Here is a 19,099-nt window from a genome sequence, read left to right on the forward strand (position 1 = left end):
AAGAGCGTGATGACAGCCTGAATGTGCCCATGCACTAATGTTGCACACTTTATAAAGTCTTTGGAATTTGAAATCTGTATCCATGCACCGTGGTGTCCTTCCTTGGGAAGGGTTCTATAGTTTGATTCCACAGTTTGTACTTGAGGTGAAAGTGCACTTAGAATGGACTGGCAGTGTCCATGCTGTCCTGTCAACAGATAGCCACAATCTACATTCACATTGAATTTATGTAAAGTACATAGAACTTGACCCAGCAAATGTTGGGAGTCATCTTACCCCTTAGAAAGTTTGGCAAGGGCAGCCCCGGTGGCGCAGCGGTTTGGCGCCGCCTGCAGCCTGGGGTGTGATCCTGGAGACCGGGGATCGAGTCCCACGTCGGGCTCCCTGCATGGAGCCTGCTTCTCCCTCTGCCTGTGTTTCTGCTTCTCTCTCTGTGTGTGTCTATGAATAAATAAATAAAATCTTTAAAAAAAAAATAGTTTGGCAACTTTCCACTTGCTGTTCTGACCTTGTTGAACCAACTTAGAGACCACAATATTAATGAGATATAGAAAAGATTTTGAGAAAATTGGAATAATCATGCAGATGTTACACAAAATTTTCTTTCTTCTGACAAAAAAAATGCACTTTTACTATTGCTTGTGCCTCAACTGTAAATATTAAAGGGCCTGGAGAGTGGGATGCCTGGCTCAGGGTGTAATCCTGGAGTCATAGTATGAAATTTCTTCATCAGGCTCCCTACAGGGAGCCTGCTTCCCCTCTGCCCGTTATTTCTCATGAATAAATAAAATCTTTTTAAAAAAAGGGGGCTTGGAGAAATTTTTTTTCAGTGTATATTTGCAGAAATGAATTCTCAGTTTGACTCAAAGTAGTGTACCTGTTTCTAGGCTAATATCCTTTGGAGAATGTTGACATTGTGCAGCTTCTCCCAGGAAAATGCACGTTTGCTTTTGACTTCAGGAGATTCACAGATCCCAGGTTAAGCACCTGTGCTTTCAGGTCAGGAGATGAGGGTTCTGTGTAATAGTGGGTTCCCAACTTGAGCAGATGCCTGGAAGCAGTGTTAAAGCACATTGCTGGGCAGTAGGTCTGGGCCAGGAGCATATTGCCAGTACTACTTTTTGAAAGATTGATTTGGTTTTGGAGAGAGTATGAGCAGGAGGAGGGGCAGAGGCAGATAATTTAAGCAGACTCCATGCCCAATATGGGGCTCTGTCTCAACCCCAAGATCATGACCTGAGTTGGAATCAAGAGAGGGATATGTAGCCAACTGGGGCACTTTTTATTTATTTTTTTTTAAGATTTTATTTATGAGATACACAGAGGCAGTGACATAAGCAGAGGAAGCAGGCTCCCTGATATAGCAGGGAGCCTGATGGACTCGATCCCAGGACCTTGGGATCACGCCCTGAGCCAAAAGCAGATAGATGTTCAACCACTGAGCCACTTGGGCGTCCCTACTTTATTGTAAGTGAACTATGTTCCGTGTTCAGGGCTTGAACTCCAACCTTGAGATGAAGAGTCATGTATGTGCTCCACTGACTGAGCCAGCCAGGTGCCCGTGATAGCATGTCTAACAAATTTGGGTGGTACTGCTGGTCTGCGGTCATGCTGTGAAGGTGACCTAGTGACATTCGATGATAGTGTAGAAAACATAAATAGGAAATTATAGGATGGTAGCCATATTAATGTCACATGATACACTTTAGCACTCTGCTCTAAAAATGAGATGTATAATTAAAAAGCCAGCTAACTCGTGGTAGAATGTGATTAAGAACATCCAGCACTCATTTGATAATGATCTGAAGCATAAAGAGCATCAATTGTCAGACTCTATATTCAAGATAGGACATTTAAATGTGTTTTAGGATTTTTTTCTGTAAATAGCTCATCAGCTAGACACATCAGATAAGCAGAAATTAATTCCCTAAGCATGTGGATTTTAAATTTTTTTACTCCTTATTTGTGTCTTCGGGCAAGTCAAACAGATTTTTCTCCTTTTTTAGATAACAGGGTCTCCAGGACACTTTATATATGTAATTTTCCCCCCTTCACTTCTAAGGGCTTATAGCTGTGTTCTGGAAACAGGAGGCATTGCAGAGGTCCTAAGTTCTTAATTTCTATTGGTATTGAAAGAGGAATCATATACTTGCAATCATACTAGAGCTAGGGGTGGGGAGTGGGCTGTGGAGGGAGAAGAAACGAGACGGTTAAGCTGGAGCTTGATCTGAAAAAGATGTGCCTGGTATTAAGCAGTGCCTCCATGTGGAATGTGCCAGCATGTGATCTGCACATTCAGGGAAGAACAACTGGATCCCAATCCCACTGGAACTTCACTGAGATCTTCAAATCCATGTAGCCCTGTCTTTCTCTTTGTTGACTAAGGAAGTGGATAGACTGAACCAAACTGGCTTTTTTAGTTTGTACCTTGGTAGAGTGGGTAAGTTTGAAGCTCTCAACCAGAACCTATCTCAGTTTACCCAGAGTAGCATGAGAGAGTCCCTGGACAGGTTAAACAGGTTCATTCAGTGACCTCTGGGCAGTGTTCACATCGTGCACGCAGTTGCTCACCCTATTCAGCATTTGAAGAGGACAACTTTATGGTCTTAGAGACAATTGACGAGCCGATTGTGTCAATATACCATGTTTATAGAGAGCCCTGTGCTAGTTTTCAAAGGCTTCCTCTGCCATTAGGACTCCAGTAGCAAGTATAGAAACCCAACTCTAATTAGCATAAGAAGTGGTATTTGTTAGTTCCTGGAAAAGCAGATCTAGCTAGCCTCTTGTGTTCGATTGAGCACCCCAAACCAGGACAGCTCCCTCCCTCTCTGCATCTCCCTGTGCTGCTTTGACGTTAACATGTCAAAGATGACAAACACTTCCTGGGCTCAAAAATGTATTCACTCAGACTCCTTATAGCTTCCTACAATAGCAGTTCCCCTTTTACAGCTTAAGAAACCTGCTCCAGGTTGCACAGGAAATGGAAGATTCAGGATTTTTTCTCCTCCTTATTGAAGTATGATTTATAACTTAAAATTTTGTACACTTAAGGTGTACAATATGATATTCCACAGATATCCACAGTGTCTGTGGACGTGATATGAGTACCACCATCAGGCTAACATCTCTCACCTCCCATAATTACCTCTTCAGGCAGGTGATGTGAGAATACTTAAGATTGGGCAGATTGCAAGCGTACAATACTGTGGTCCTCGTTGCTGTACATCAGATCTCCAGAACTCACCCGTAACTGAGAATTTCTACTCGTAGTTCAACATCTCCCCAGTTCCTCTACCCCCTTATCCCTGGCAACCACCACTCTGCTCTTTCTAGGAGTTTGGGTCCACCTATAAATGAGATCATGCAGTATTTGTCTTTTAATTCCTGGCTTATTTCACTTACCATAATATCCTCCAGGTCTATCCATGTCTAAAATGGCAGCATTTCCTTTTTTTTTTTTAAGGCTGAATATCCCATACACACACACACACACACACTCACACATATCTGTCACACTTTATTTATCCTTTTATCCACTGATAGACATTTAGCTGCTTCTCTCATCTTGCCTCTTGTGAACAATGCCGTAATGAACTTGAGAATGCTCTTTGAGGTCATGATTTCATTTCTTTGGGATAATACCCAGAAGTGGGATTGCTGGATCATCTGGTAGTTATGTTTTTTAAGTTTTTGAGTCCTCTTCATACTGCTTTCCAGAGTGACTATACCACTTTACAGTGGACTCCCTTTTCTCCACACCCTTGCCAACAGGTACCTGTTGACTTTGGTAATAGTCATTCTGTCAAGTGTGAGGTGTTAGTGTGGTTTTGATTCATATTTCCCAGATGGTCAGTGATCTTGAGCAACTTGGCCATTTGTATGTCTTTGGAAAAAAAAAAAAAAAACGTCTCTTCAGGTCCTTTTCCCATTTTAAGGTTGGATTATTTATTTATTTTTGCTATTGAGTTGTAGGCGTTCCTTGTGTTTTTTGGATATTAATCCCTTCAGGTAGGTGTTTCCCAAGTATCTTTTTCATTCCATTGGTTGTCTTTTCATTTTGTTGATGGTTTCTTTTGCTGTGCAGAAACACTTTAGTTTGTGCGGTCCCATTGTTTATGTTTTCACTAAAAACATTATGAAAATAATAACTTGGCTTTCAAAATTCTGAATTTCATCTTTACAATTGTTCTTTTTTTTTTTTCCTTAAAGATTTTATCCATTTGACAGCGAGCACTCAAGTTGGTGGAACGGCAGACAGGCAGAGGGAAACAAATGGAGAGGGAGGCAGAGGGAGAAGCAGGCTCCCCACTGAGCTGGGAGCCTGACATGGAGCTCAGAAATGGTGCTCGATCCCAGGACCCTGGAATCATGATCTGAGCCAAAGGCAGACACTCAACTGACAGAGCCACTCAGCCACCCCTATGTTTCTTACAACATTTTGAAACCAGAATTCTTTTTCAAGTCTCAAAACATTTTAGTAAATTTCTTTTTGTTGTTGTACTTTTTTTATTGAAGCATAACTGACATACAAAGTAATAGTTCCAGGTGTACAACATGGTGATTCAACAAGTCTACACATCGTGCAATGCTCACCATAAGTGTGGTTACCATACAACATTATTACAGTATTGACTATATTCCCTCTGCTGTGCTTTTCGTCCCCGTGACTCACTTATTTAATTAACTTATTTATGTTTAAAGATTTTATTTATTTGAGAGATAGGTAGAGCACAAGCAGGAGGGAGGACCAGGCTCCCCGCTGAGCAGAGAGCTCAACATGGGGCTCGATCCCAGGACCCTGGGGTCATGACCCAAGCTGTAGGTAGATGCAGCTGACTGAGCCACCCAGGTGCCCCGACTTACTTATTTTATAATTGGAAGTTTGCACCTCTTAATCCCCTTCACCCATCCCCCACCCACCTCCTCTCTGGCCACACCACCACTGTGTATTTATGAGTCTCTTTCTGTTTTTCATTTGTTCATTTGGTTTTTTGGATACCACATATATGTGAAATGGTATTTGTCTTTCTCTGTCTTACTTCACTTAGTGTAATACCCTCGTCCATCTTATGTTGTGTATGTGTTTTTTTGCCATCAAATGGCAAGATCTCATTCTTTTTATGGCTGAGTAGTAGTCTGTTTTGTGTGTGTGTGTGTGTGTGTGTGTGTGTATATATATATATATATATATATATATATATATATATATACCACTTCTTTATCCATTCATCTATTGATGGACACTTAGTTTGCCTCCACATCTTGGCTATCATAAATTATGCAGCAGGGAACCCAGAGAGGTGCACACATCTTTCCCAATTAGTATTTTCATTTTCTTTGAGTAAGTACTCAACAGTGGAATTACTGGATCATTTGGTACTTCTGTTTTTAACTTTTTGAGGACCCTCCATACTGTCTTCCACAGTGGTTACACAAATTTACTTCCCACCAACAGTGCACAAGGATTCCCTTTTCCCCACATCCTTGCCAACACTTGTTACTTCTTGTCTTACTGATTCTAGCCATTCTGACAGGTGGGAGGTGACATCTCATTGTCTTGATTTCATTTCCCTGATGATGAGTGATATTGAGCATCTTTGCATGTGTTGGGAAAATGTCTGAAAAAATGTCTTCTTTTCAGACCATCTGCCCGTTTTTTTTTTTTTTTAATTTTTATTTACTTATGATTGTCACACAGATTGAGAGAGAGAGAGAGAGGCAGAGACATAGGCAGAGGGAGAAGCAGGCCCCATGCACCGGGAGCCTGATGTGGGACTCGATCCCGGGTCTCCAGGATCGCGCCCTGGGCCAAAGGCAGGCGCTAAACCGCTGCGCGGCCCAGGGATCCCCATCTGCCTGCTTTTAATCAGATTCTTAGTTTTTGGGGTGTTGGATATTTTGGATATTAACCTCTTATTGGATATTTTATATGCACATATCTTCCATTGAGCAGATTGAATTTTCATTTTGTTGGTGGTCTCATTTGCTCTGCATAAGCTTTTTAGTTTGATAAGGTCCCACTTGTTTGTTTTCACTTTTTGTTACCTGCCTTTTGGTGTCAAATTAAAAAAATCATCAAGACTAATGTCAAGGATCTTTCCCCCTGTGTTTTCTTCTAGGAGTTTTATGGTTTCAGGTCTTATATTGAAGTCTTTAATCCATTTTACATTGATTTTTGTATATGACATAAGAGTTCAGTTTCATCCTTTTATATGTGGATATCCAGTTTCCTAACACCATTTTTTGAAGACTGTCTTTGTCCATTGTGTGTTCCTGGCATCCTTGTTGAAGATTAGTTGACCATAAGATTTAGGGGTTTGAATTGAGGATAATTTGCACTTTACTTGGTTATGTATTTGAAAGAGTAAGGGAGCTAGGGTGACTTATTTTTTGTTAAAGAATGTAGGTACTTTTGGGCACCTGGGTGGCTCAGTCAAGCCTCTGCCTTTGGCTCAGGTCATGGTCCCAGAGTCCCAGGATTGAGCCCAGTCCTCCTGGTTGTCTGGCTCACTGCTCAGCAGCGAGTCTGCTTCTCTCTTTACCTCTGCTGCTTCCCCTGCTTGTGCTTTCTCTCCTACTCTCTCACTTGCACTCTCTCTCAAATAAATAAAATCTTAAAAAAAAAATGTCTCTCATCAAACATGAGAGACAATGAGCAAACAAAATGGCCACTTTCAAGTTATACATGGAACAGCTGCTTGTTTCTTGAGAGAATATAGAGCCTGAGGAGTTGAGAGCACAAAACATTATTGAAATGATGTCTTATCTCTTTTAAAAATGAAAGTTTTTTTTGTTTTCTGCTTTATAACTTTGCACTGTCTAACATAATCATCTCTTTGCCCCCTCCCAAGTTACTCAAATACAGGTAATGCTTCAGGAGGGCATGCCATGACTTCCCATGCTGCTGTCCTAAGCTGCGGTCATGGACTGGACCAGTTAACAGGGCTGGAGTGTTGGAAAGGCTCGACTGACAGTGGGCTGCCATGGGCCTGGGAGAGCGGTCTAGCAGCTGGGGCTGGGAGCTGGGGCTCTAGGCAGGGAGTGGGACCTCTGCTAGAACTTGCTCCTCTCCTAAATTCTGTTTCATTTAGAATTGCTCCCTAATTTCTCCATTCTTCTTGGGGGATTTCATGCTCTCTGGCTTCAGTGGCACCTGTCCCTGATGTTCCCTGCCTCAAGACCAGGTGGACATGGGTTCCTACTTGTTCAATGTCATGTGCATGGCTACAGGCATCTCAAATGACATGTATAGAATTGAATGTATTCCCTTAAATGTGCTCCTCCTGAGCTATCATCCACTTGGCTGTTACCTACTCACCACATTCCACCTTGTGGAATGGCCAAACCTTGCCCCTCCTGCTATCCAGTTCTTATTAGGTGTCTGATCCATTCCACTTCTCTCTGGCCTCTCTGCTAGTCTCTCAGGACATTTGTCTCCGGTTACTATGTAGCCTCATTACCTCTGATCTACTGATCCGCTCTGCTGTCTGAGGAATGCTCTGAAACATGGCCCTCCCTTGTGTGGCATCCAAGGCCCCTATAATCAGATTTGACGAATTCTCGAACTTCATTCCTTAGATGTCCCCCTCCCTTTCCAAACACACAGAAGCACACAGGCCTTGGTCATACTGAACTAACTTCCCTCGTACGTGCTTTCCTGCCTAGCTGTCATTCTGTTGTCTCACATAATGGGCCCTATGCTGTGGACTAGGCACTATGCTTATTGCCAGAGATCTTTGGATGGACAAAATAGGCCATTCCCTCACTGATTTTACCTTCAGGTTGGAAGATAATTCGTGAAGCCTTACCAGTTGCAGGGTTAGGTGTCCCTTGTTAGAGATTCTCTAGAATCCTGGGATATTCTTACCAAGATCTACTATACTGTTTTTAGTACCATGTCCTGTTTTCCCACTAGGCCACTCTCAAATACATATGTCTTACTGATGATTGGGTTTCTCAGCATAAAACATAGTTAAATACTTAGTACATACTTAATGAATGAAAATCTAGATGGGCAGAAGTTGGCCTGGAATCTTTCACAATGAAATGAACATAAAATATTTCTTGACATGACACACGAGGGGTAAATGGAAGGAAAAAAAATGTATATGGTTGTGAGGGGTAGCATCTCTTTTAAAGCTACTCATTATGTCGCTGGATTATTAGAAATATACGAAGTTTGGGAATAGAAGGATACATATCTAGTCTTCTTTGTAGATCTTAATTGCCTCATAGCTGAACAAAATGTGAAAAATTTTAAAAAAGTGAACCTGCCAGGGCACCTGGGTGGCTCAGTTGGGCGTCTGCCTTTGGCTCAGGTCATGGCCCTAGGGTCCTGGGATCTAGCCCTGCATTGGGCTCCCTGCTCAGCAGAGAGTCTGCTTCTTCCTCTCCCTCTGCCACTACCCTCTACTTGTGTTCTCTCTTTCTCTCTCTCAAATGAATAAAATCTTAAAAAAAAAAAAAAGTGAACCTGCCAGCCATTGAAGTTGCATTTATGAGGTTTTAAACAATGTCATTCTAAACTATTCATCCTTTTCTTGAAAACTAGTCAAATGTGTGGCTGAATTATGTATAGTCCTCACTCAAGGCTGTTCTGCAGACCAGTCTATACTTTGCTTTTCCTGGTCCCTTTGAATGGACAGGCTTGTTTTGTTTTGTACCTTCCCATTGGGCAAGGGGAACTTAAAACAATAGTCCAGAGTTGTACCTCCTATAGAACTTTGAAGACTTGAAATTTAATCTATTTTCACAGGTGATTCATTTAAAAATTCACCTTTATATTCAGAAAAAGATGCTAACTAAAACACTCATGCTCTCACTAAATGTTTGATGACAGAAGACAAGACCTTCCAAGTTTTCTTTGATTTCCCAGGTATTAGACATTCAGCAAGCTCAATATGAATAATATTACTAATTTTAATAATGTAAAGGTGATTGTATGTCAATAATAGATATTGTGGTGTGAATTCTGGCTCTGTCGCATACTGGCTGTCTGACTTTGGGTAATTAAATTGCTTTGGGTACTTCATTACTTAGAAATACCTGGTGAGGTTTTTTTGGTCTTCATCAGTAAAACAGAGAGACAGTGAAATGATATATTGCAGTCATTTGCTTATTTGTTTTCTTCCCTGCTAGACCATGAGTTTCTTGCCACAGGAGCTAGATCTTATTTTTCTTTAGATCCTGAGTATCTACTTGGCATGTCAGTAGGTTGGTAGTAAATATTTATGAGCTGAAATCAAGAAGAATGAACAGTCTTGCTAATTTGATCTGAATTAAAATATTCTAGTACTTGACAAAATTAGAAATGGTTTTCCTTTCTGGTTTAGGCCTTACACAGATTCTTTTAGTTAGAAAGGAACAGAAGTTTCTGGATGGGGTGAAAAGTCAGCCAAAAGATTTGTCTGCTAAAGTTGAGATTTAGCAACTTAAGTTGAGATTTAGCTAAAGTTGAGATTTCTTCCTAAATGCTCCTGGACCCAGAGTCCTTGATTTGGAGAGTAGACACAAGCATACCAGACTTCCGTGGAGTGGAGGAGGTGGAGCAGGATAAATTATCAGTCCACAAGGCTTTTTATTTTATTTGGGCCTGTGAAGGAATATTTCTGTTGATTCTCTAACAGAAACAAAATGGTCAGCCAGCACTCTTTCTAAATAAAGAGGGACTTTCAACAGGGAATTTGCAGAATTTAGTTCTTCCTTTTGCCAAGTGTAACTACCCTTTTGCAAAAGGGCATACTGATCTTTTTGTCCTTGCTTAAGGAAAATGGTATTAGTTCCACCTCTTTTCTAAGAAAATGGAAAAATCCTTTCATGTGAAGCCTCTAGGTGATGGCATTGTCAGGATGCATGGGGAAGTGGAGGTGGATGTGGTAAGAGCCAGCAGCTAGGGTTCCAGAAAGAATTCTTGAGATTGAGACATTTTTGGTGCAAAAGGGTGTTGTTTTTTTTTTTTTTTAAGATTTTATTTTTTTATTTATGAGACACAAAGAGAGAGGCAGAGACATAGGCAAAGAGAGAAGCAAGGTCCCTGCAGAGCCCCATGTGGGACTCAATCCCAGGACCCCGGGAACACAATCACTGAGCCACCCAAACGAACCCAAAAAAGGTGTTTTTATTAAAGCCCATGGGAGCAGGACCCATAGGCAGGAAGAGCTGCATGGGATTGTGAGGGGTGACTGATTATGTACTTTCAAGTTAGGAGGGAGGGGTGGAGATCATGGAAGTTTCCAAAAGGATTCTCACCTAAACAGTCTTAAGACTTGCAGGTTCCTGGAGGTCTGGCTGTTGTCAAGCTACGGTTGCTTTTTGCCTATAGCAATTCATTAACATTAATGCCATCAGGAACTCCTTGGATTGTCATAGTCTACCCCTCCCAAGTATTTGTCATGGAGCTGCAAGTTGTAAGGAAATGTAATTTTACCTATATTTCTTTTGCCTTTGTTCTCTTTATCTGGGGGAAGTGGGGCTGTTAGAAAATACAAAGTCACCTCAACATGGGGGAAAGTCACCCCCTCCACAGACTCCTTATCTGGGAGGTGCTGCAGGGCTCAGGCCACCTAGATAGCACATCTTCCTTCAGGATACATCCAGCATCCTCTTACCTCTGCATCTCACATTCATCATACCTTCTGAGAGAGGTTCTGGAACGTCCCTATGTTGGACAGAGTCACCTCAGAGGCCGTTGACTTCTTGTGTAACCTAATTCCCGGAGGCCTTGAGCTTGGTCAAATCTGCGCTGCTTGGGCTTGCAGGGTTGGTTTCCAGCCCCCATATCTGGGCAAGCCAGTCCTCTTAGGCTGAAAGATGTGCCTAAAGCTGTTCTCCAAAGGAGACTGGCTGCTAGAGGGACACTTAAAAGTCATGGATTCCTTTTCAGGGCTGACCACATTCCTCAACTCTGATCCTTTAAGAGATACTTAGAATATTCTGGATTCCTAAGATTGTGCTTCAGAGAAGTAAATAAGAACTGAGGGTTAATGCTACTCTCTGTTAGAGTTCTAGCCTAACCTTCCAAGTCCTCTGACACTGTTTGAAGAATCCTTTGAATCATTTGTAATCGTGTTCCCTTCTCTTATGCTTTGTTTAGTTACTGTTATAGCATAAAAATATATGAACCTGCATTTCTGTGATGTCTTGACAGCTCTAGATGTTTTATCATTGACTTCTCAAAACTGAGGAAGGTAGGATATTAACAGAGGATATAGGGCGGCCGGGGGTGGGGGTGGGGCACTTGGAACTGCGAAGTGACTTGTTCCGTGTTATGTCTCTCCGGATCAGACAGGGGTGCCCAAAATGTGGGGTGACCCATTGGGGTGGAAGCTGGCAGTGAAAGAATTCACCTGAGGGAGAACAAAGCAGATAGTTTACTAAACTAAAGGAAGTACTAACTACTTCCTTCTGCAAGGAAGCAGTGGTAGGACAGAGGGGAGAGGCTGTCTGCCTGGAGGCAGTGGGGGAGGGCTGTAAAGGGGGAAAGTGAGGAGTTACAGAACCTATGGAATTTTACTTTTTTTAGTACCTGTGCCTGGTTGTAAGGAGCCCTTTGGTTAGTTAGGGCCTCAACATTGTGAGGCAGGTTGCCTGATGGTCCTGTCTGTATTCAGCCACAGGGTTACTGTCGGTCCTTCTGCTTTGCTCTACGTTTTGTTACTCAAGCCTGTTGCCTAAAAGTGGCCTCTATTTCAGAATCACACAGTGATTAAAATGAGTTCAGGCTCATCTTCCTGCTTCCTGCGTGAGCCATCTTACCATAGGTCATGCTACATCACAGCTTTGAGGACAGCAAGTTTGATAGATGTCCTCATCTTAATGAGATGTCTGTATAGAAACTTATTTGGTGGTTTCCTCTGGAAGGAGGTAAGCTCTGGCTGTGCTTTTTTGCTATTTTTGTTCATTGCTGCATCTTCAGTGCCTAGAGTGGGTTCTGGCACGCACTGGGCACCTCAGTAAAAGTAACTGAATTAATTAAAAAGACATTGATTCCACAAAAAAAAATTTTTTTTGTGGAGTCCTACAGAAAAGGCTGTTAGTAAAACCTATCAGACTCCCCCATCTCGAAAAAAGAAATAGGTCTCTGTACTAAGTGACATGAAATACTTCTCATAGTGAAGGTTAGGTCTCTTCAGTTATACTCTCCTTCTTTAGCACAGCTATCCTCTCCCAAAGCAGAGATAAATTAAACTTCTTTCTTGGATGGACTTAAGGTATGTGATAAAGGGGATTCCAGAAACCTCTAAGGCAGCCTTCCAAACATCAGCCCTAGAGCAACAGTATGTCTGGAAGACACCCATCCTAAATAACACCTGTGACCTGCTTAAAACAGCTTAGGATTTAAAAATTCTAGTTCATTCCATGCTAAAAAGCACTTGACAGATATCCTACAGTCAAAGGAATAAGCTCTCATGGAGTCAAGAAAAGCACCTCCCTGAACCAGTTGTCAGAGGGCTCTGGATCAGTCTAATTATAGACCGCGTTCTGCGCTTGTGGAGCTGTGGCACCTGACTTGCACGAGTCCTGGATGCACACACGAGTGTTTCAAGGATGGATTTGTCAGCCACAGACTTCTATTTCAAGCGTTTGCAGGCTGGTCATATTTTGTGCCATCGCGGTGTCACCATGAAACAAAAGAAGGAACAGGTGAGCTCCGTTGTGTGTGTGCACCTGGTCGGACAATGATTTAAGGCCAGCAGCTGGGCCGCCTGGAAATCCAGTGTCCACCGCGTAGGGCTTGGGGCAGCTGAGTTACCGGGCGGTGGACCAGGCTTTCTGAGAGGCAACTATCAGAAAAGTACATGTCAGGTAACATTTTTTGTAACAAGCTTCCTCCCTCCTCCCAGCAGCCCATCGATTCCGCGCCATCAGCCCAGTGCACGCAGCCGCTGTTCTGACGCCGGCCGCTGTGAGATCACCTGACAGGAAGCCGAAGATGGGGGTGTGCTGCAAGGCAGGGGAACCGAGGAGACAGCGGGGGCGTCGGACTGCCCCCTTCTCCGGGTCCGAGGTGGGGCGGGGTGGGGGCCGCGGCGGCCCGGACCGCAGGCGGGGCTGGGCAGGAGCGCCAGGGAGCATGCGCAGCAGGCCCGCCGCAGGCCCGCAGCCCAGCTCTGGCGCCATCTAGCGGCGGCGTCCCCGCAGCGGCCCGGAGGGAGCGCCCCGAGCTTGGTTCCGCCGCAGCCCGCCTCCGCGGCGCCCGCTGAGACTGTGCAAAGCAAGGTGGCCAGGGGCGAAGCGAAAATACTTGTACATTTATATGTCTAGGGGGGAAAATCTGGAAGATGCGCCAGGATAACATTTTGTCGGGTCTGGTCTCAGGGCCCCAGAAATTTATTTATTTATTTATTTATTTATTTATTTATTTATTTATTTATTTATTATATTTTTAAGATTTTATTTATTTATTCATAGACACACAGAGAGAGAGAGAGGCAGAGACACAGGGAGAGGGAGAAGCAGGCTCCATGCCGGGAGCCCGACGTGGGACTTGATCCTGGAACTCCAGGATCACACCCCGGGCCGAAGGCAGACGCTAAACCGCTGAGCCACCCAGGGATCCCCCCTTTTTTTTTTTTAAGATTTTATTAATTTATTCATGATAGACATAGAGAGAGGCAGAGAGAGACACAGGCAGAGGAAGAAGCAGGCAGAGGGTTTCTTTAACTCAATTTCCCGGTTCTGTGCAAAAATAAAGAGGTGCCTAGAGTGGAACAAACAGCTTTGGGAATTAGAGACTTGGGACCCTGCTCTCAGATTTGCAACTTACAAGATAACTTCTTTGAGGCTGGGTGGATTCAAGAGGGTGGTGGTAGTTCCTCACACTCGGACCACCCAAGCGCTACTGCCTGTGCCCAGCACCGATGCCCCCAGTCCTCCAGGTGCTCATCGCCCTCTGCTCCTGGTACCCATCTGCTTTGGACCACTCCTCGACCTTCCTCTGGCCATTCGTGTCTTCTGCATCATTTCCCCCTCTCTGCTAGATAGTCCCATCAGCAGAGACATGGTATAATCATCCCATTTTAAACCAAACCTCTTGACCCTTTGTTCCTGCAGCTAGCACCCCACTTCTCCTCATTTTTATGTTATGACAAAATGTCTCCAAAGGGCTGTCCATTCCTGCTGTCTCCACTTCTCCCATTCTCTCACGACCCACCCTGTCCTGGCCCCTTCACTGAGGCTGCTTTTGCCAAGGAAGCTAGTGAGCCCCTTGGTGCTGAATTGTGGGGTCAGTTCTTAGTCTTTTCTTTTTCTTTTAAGATTTTATTTTATTTTAGGGTTGCCTGGGTGGCTCAGTTGTTGAACATCTGCTTTTGGTTCAGGTTGTGATCCCGGGGTCCCAGGATCGAGTCCTGTATCAGGCTCCCTGCGGGAAGCCTGCTTCTCCCTCTGCCTGTGTCTCTGCTTCTCTCTCTCTCTGTGTCTATGAGTAAATACATAAAATCTTAAAAAAAAAAAAAAAGATTTTATTTTATTTTAATTTATTTTATTTTAATTTAGAGAGAAACATGCAAGCAGGGGTGGGGAGGAGAGGGACAAGTAGGTTCTGTGCTGAGCGTGGAGACCACTGGGGCCTGAACCCAGGACCCTGAGATCATGACCTGAGCCAAAATCAAGAGTCAGATGCTTAACTGACTGAGCCACCCAGGGGCCTCCAGTTCTCAGTCTTTATCTTTGATGGCTTATTGGTAGTATTGGACACAGTCACTCACTTCTGGAAACCTTTTGTGCTCCTGGCTTCAGTACCCTACACTTGAATCTTCTCCTACTCTGGCTATCTTCCACTTTCCAGGGGCTCAGTCCTTGGATGTCTTTGCCAGTGATACTCCTTAATAATCTTATGCAGTCTCGGGGCTAAAGATGCTACCTGTATATGCTGGCTACTCCAGAGTGTCATCTCTAGGCTAGGTGTCACCTCTGAACTTCAGATTCAGATAGCCAGCTGTCTGTGACCGCTCAGACTTGGAGTCTCTAAACCGAACTTTTGATCTTTCCATCTGCATCTGCTGTCTTAGGTCATCTCCATCCTACTTAATGGTTCCTTCAGGCTTCCGGACACCCAGGCCAAAAAGATCCATCATCCTTGACCCCTTCTTTTCTCTCACCCCTCACATCCAGTCTGTCTGGAAACCTTGTTGGCTCTGCCTTCATGATTCCAGTCATTTCTCACCATCTCCACTATCACTCTTGTCCTACCCTTCTTTATCTATTTAATGCCCATCTCCTGCACAAAAAGATCAGCTCCATGAGGAGTGGGGTTGGCAGTTTTGTGTGTTGCTCTATCTGTAGGGCTTCAAACCATGGCCTGCTTGGTACTCAATAAACATTGGCCAACAAATGAGTGAATGAATGAAGCAATTGGTGAATAGCGGGTACTTAATAAATGGTAACAATTGTTTCACATTGTCCTTCTTAGATACCTAATTTGAATAGGAAATTAAAAGAGAAAATTGCACTGTGAAGCAGCAATCAGATACATCCACTTATAGTATGTATAGTTTACTTCAAAACACTTCAGCAAGGGGCTTTGGCTGGCTCGTCGGTGGAGCATGTGACTTTTGAGCTCAGGGTTGTGAGTTAAACCCCACAGCTGGATGTAGAGCCTTCTTAAAAATATCATAAAAATTAAATAACACACTTTAGTAAGAAAAGAAATACATGAAGCCAAGCTGGCAAAGCGTCAAGAAGTGTGAAATTGAACCAATGTGCCCATGCCTGTTACACTGTATTCTTTCTACTCTTTCTGTAAGAAAACTTTAACAAGAGAAAAGAAACAGAAAGCATGCTATACAGCCTTTGTGGGAGACTCATGACAGCAGCATTTTGCTGTTGATTCAAAGCGACCTGCCAGTGGAGCCAGAGGCCTGGGACTGAGGACCCTGCTCACCTCCCAGGCCCGTGCAGACAACCACTGAGCAGCTTGGCAGGCCTGGTGCTGCCTCCACTTGGTTCCCTGTCCCCCACTGTCCCAGTGGCTTCTGAAAGGTGACCGGGCCAACCTGAAATGCCAGCTGCTCCTCTGAGACAAGCAGCTCTCAAGCTGCTCAGCTGTTCTAGCAAGAAAAACCTTGTGGTGCTGAGCCAAATGTATGGCTTTTGAACTTGGAGGGTGAAAAAAATTGTTAAATCTAAGCCAGAGGCCTACCAGAACTATCCACCGAAGCTACACAGAAAGGAAATAGACTTTCTCTCCGAGTGGCTTCAGTGGGATAACTCGAGACAGTATTGGGTTTAGGGTAACTGCATGTTGGAAGGTGGTCACAAGTGATGTTTTCTTTCCTGGCTTCAAAGCAAAACTCTGAGAACAGTCAGTCCATTTTACTGTTATCTCTAGGTTATGGGATTGGGGTGATATTTTTCTCACAGTTTCCTATATTTTTAAAATTTCCGCCTTCACCACATATTATTCTCATAGTAAGAGAAAATAAAAGTGTGGCTTTTTCTCTCTATCTGCTGTGTCAGTTGGGACGCTTTCTGCTGTGACAAATCCAGATCAAACTAAAGCAGATGAAGGAGCTGCTGCTTCATAGGCATATCCTGGACCTGCCTTCCTATCTCTCCTCATCCTGGGGCCTCACTCTAGATTTAGCTGTTTTCCAGCAGATGCTTCCCTTGTGGTCACAATGCAGCTGTAAGGGCTTTGGACTTGTATCTTTCCACCTGCTAGTCCGGTAGGAACAATTCCTAGCACCCCCCCCCACCCCCGCTCCCCAATTCCTGGCAAAATGTTCTTAGGACCTCACTGGCTCATCTGCCCACCTATAACCCGATGCTGAGGCAAGGGAGATAGAGCAATGGACTGACTTGTGTCTTGGTTACATGCCTCTCCCCTGGGATGGAGGTGGGACCCTCTCCCCGAAGCGCAGGGGCTAAGGGGTAGGGAACCATAGTTTCCTAGAGGGAATTTGGTGTCCAGTTAACAAAAGAGGAGGAGTAGATAGATGGCAGATAGCAGAAAATCACAAACGTGGTCTTCCTCCCTACTCCAGAAATGATTTGTAATAACCCCAGCAGGAGAAAACTTAGGCTAAGGAAAGCTACAAGTCATGGAGTCCAGAATGTAGTTCTGAGCTTCCTGGCAACTAAGGCAAAAAGGGAAGACTACCTGCTCATCAGGATTAAGCAGTAAGGAAGGACCCACAACTTGACAAAACTTTCCTAAGATAACAAGGTTCATTTTAATTTGTCCTCTCCCTCTTTTCTCTGTCCATCTCGAGCATTTCTTACTACTTTACTTTTTTTTGTCTTTCTTGGGCAGTCTTCACCTTTTTCTTGTGTACTGGGAGGAGTCCTTGTCCCTTGGCTCTGCCTGGAGCCACCATATGGCCTGCTGCCCTTTCTTCTACAGTTGAGTAGGAAACTCTGAGAACATTTGGGGTGATCCTATCACTGTGCTGCAGGAGATAGCAAACCTGAACTCGAAAGGCTAAAAACCCACTGATGTCCGATCATCAGTCCTCCAGAAACAAAGGGTCAAGAGACTAGGAATTTAGTTCTGTTTCTCCTTGAGTCACCTACACCCCACCCCTCACCAACTGACTCCCCTTCCGTCCCCTTTTGAAGAGGACTGAGCTGGACCTGCTGGTGACACCAACATTCTGCCCGGCTGCGAAAAGCGCACTGCGCAGTGGGAAAGTACAGTTCTCCTCCCGAAACCCATTTCACAATGTCTTTTGCATCAAAAAACTTCTCAGTGATCTTCCTCCAGACCACATAGTTTCTCACAGATCCCGAGAGTTTCACACTCCATTCTTTTTCCTGTGTTGACAAGTGGAGGAAGCACATCTGTTGGGGCCAGGCGTGGTGCTGGCCCCCTCAGCCCTGCTCTCCCAAGCCCCCCTGTCGATGAAGCAGGAGCAGAGCCCGCACATCCCAGCAGCCACTGGCCTGCGGGGAGCCTTCCTGACACAGGCCCTGGTTGCTTTGGGAAAAGAAAATGTTGACCGGAAGACCCCTTCCTCCCCACTCCTAGGCTTCAAGTTTACAAAGTAGCTACAGGGCCCTGTCGATCCCCCCAAATGAAGGAGAGGAGGGCACTTTTTGGCCTTACTACTGCTTGGGGTGTTTTCTTCCCTAGAGTGGTCCTATTTGCACCTTTCTAATGGCTAACACCCACCTCCTCCCCCTACCCCCACCCCCCCACCGAAAAGCCAGGCAAGAGGCTAATTTGACTGTAGAAAGGAAGTGATCTGTAACCTTTCCTGTATGATCTGTTCAGGCTCTCTTCTGTGCTGTTCCTACAGTCTGAACTTTAGTATTTTGCCTCCGTGTTTGGTGGGATCGTCTATAACCGGCGTTTTGACTATGGTCCTTTTACTTCGCAGAACATTACGTGAGTGGGTGGCAGCCACCTGCATCTCCAAGGGGAGGACCATTGCTCAGAATTGGCCGTAGGTATTTCAGCGGACTGTTGAAGAATAGGATGTGACCTAATAAGAAGAATATGCTTTAGGTTGCCTGCCGCGGTAGAAGAACATCCCCACCAAAAAGAACGTTTTTCGGCTGCTTTGTCTCTCCAGGACCCAGTGGCTTGCTTTCATCACAGACACCCCGCTAGGGCACGATTCATGTTATATACTTAGAAGCCTTATTTTAAAAATTGGATTGCAAAGCAGAGTGTATCTCACATGATTCAACATGGTTTTTCTTTTTTCCAATGGTTTTTGTGAATCTATTATGAATGAACTAATTTTGCTTTAAACAAAAGGTCTTTTATTATGCTGATACCGCATAAACACAGATGAAAGGTTTTCTCCCTGAGAATAGTTGTTAGTTCTCAACATGAAAGAATAATGAGCATTTTCACTGATGGCAGTAACTTTGACCGTTGTATGGTGAAAGAAAATGATTTACCAGTACAGCAAATTTGTGCCTTGTCTTAGCAAGCGGTCACTTATGAAATTGCCCATTCTGGGTCCTCTCCCAGGACTTCCCTAAAGTAGAGAAGTTGTAACCATTACCCTGAACTCAGGAGATTTCCTTGAAACCAGCAAATGTTTCCCGTTGGCAATGGGAATGTAAACATGACTCCAATTAGTGAATATACGACTAGCTCCTTCCTATCTGTGAGTTTAGCTGTGTTAGCTAAGTGAGAAAAATCTTT

The 19,099-nt window shown here is 44.1% G+C and overlaps 1 long non-coding RNA gene across 2 annotated transcripts; it reads left to right on the forward strand.

The window, feature by feature from the left end:
* The first annotated feature begins 12,502 nt into the window (after nucleotides 1-12,502).
* On the forward strand, nucleotides 12,503-18,837 carry LOC112660854 (uncharacterized). Of its 2 annotated transcripts, none has more exons than XR_007410006.1 (3): nucleotides 12,503-12,642; nucleotides 12,843-13,006; nucleotides 18,321-18,837. It is a non-coding gene; the product is annotated as an uncharacterized LOC112660854 (long non-coding RNA). The 2 variants fall into 2 exon arrangements; XR_003137264.3 differs by having other exon boundaries at nucleotides 12,843-12,937; nucleotides 18,321-18,812.
* Nucleotides 18,838-19,099: the final 262 nt, after the last annotated feature.

Source organism: Canis lupus, chromosome 4 (genome assembly GCF_003254725.2).
Source record: "Canis lupus dingo isolate Sandy chromosome 4, ASM325472v2, whole genome shotgun sequence".
NCBI classification, from domain to species: Eukaryota; Metazoa; Chordata; class Mammalia; order Carnivora; family Canidae; genus Canis; species Canis lupus.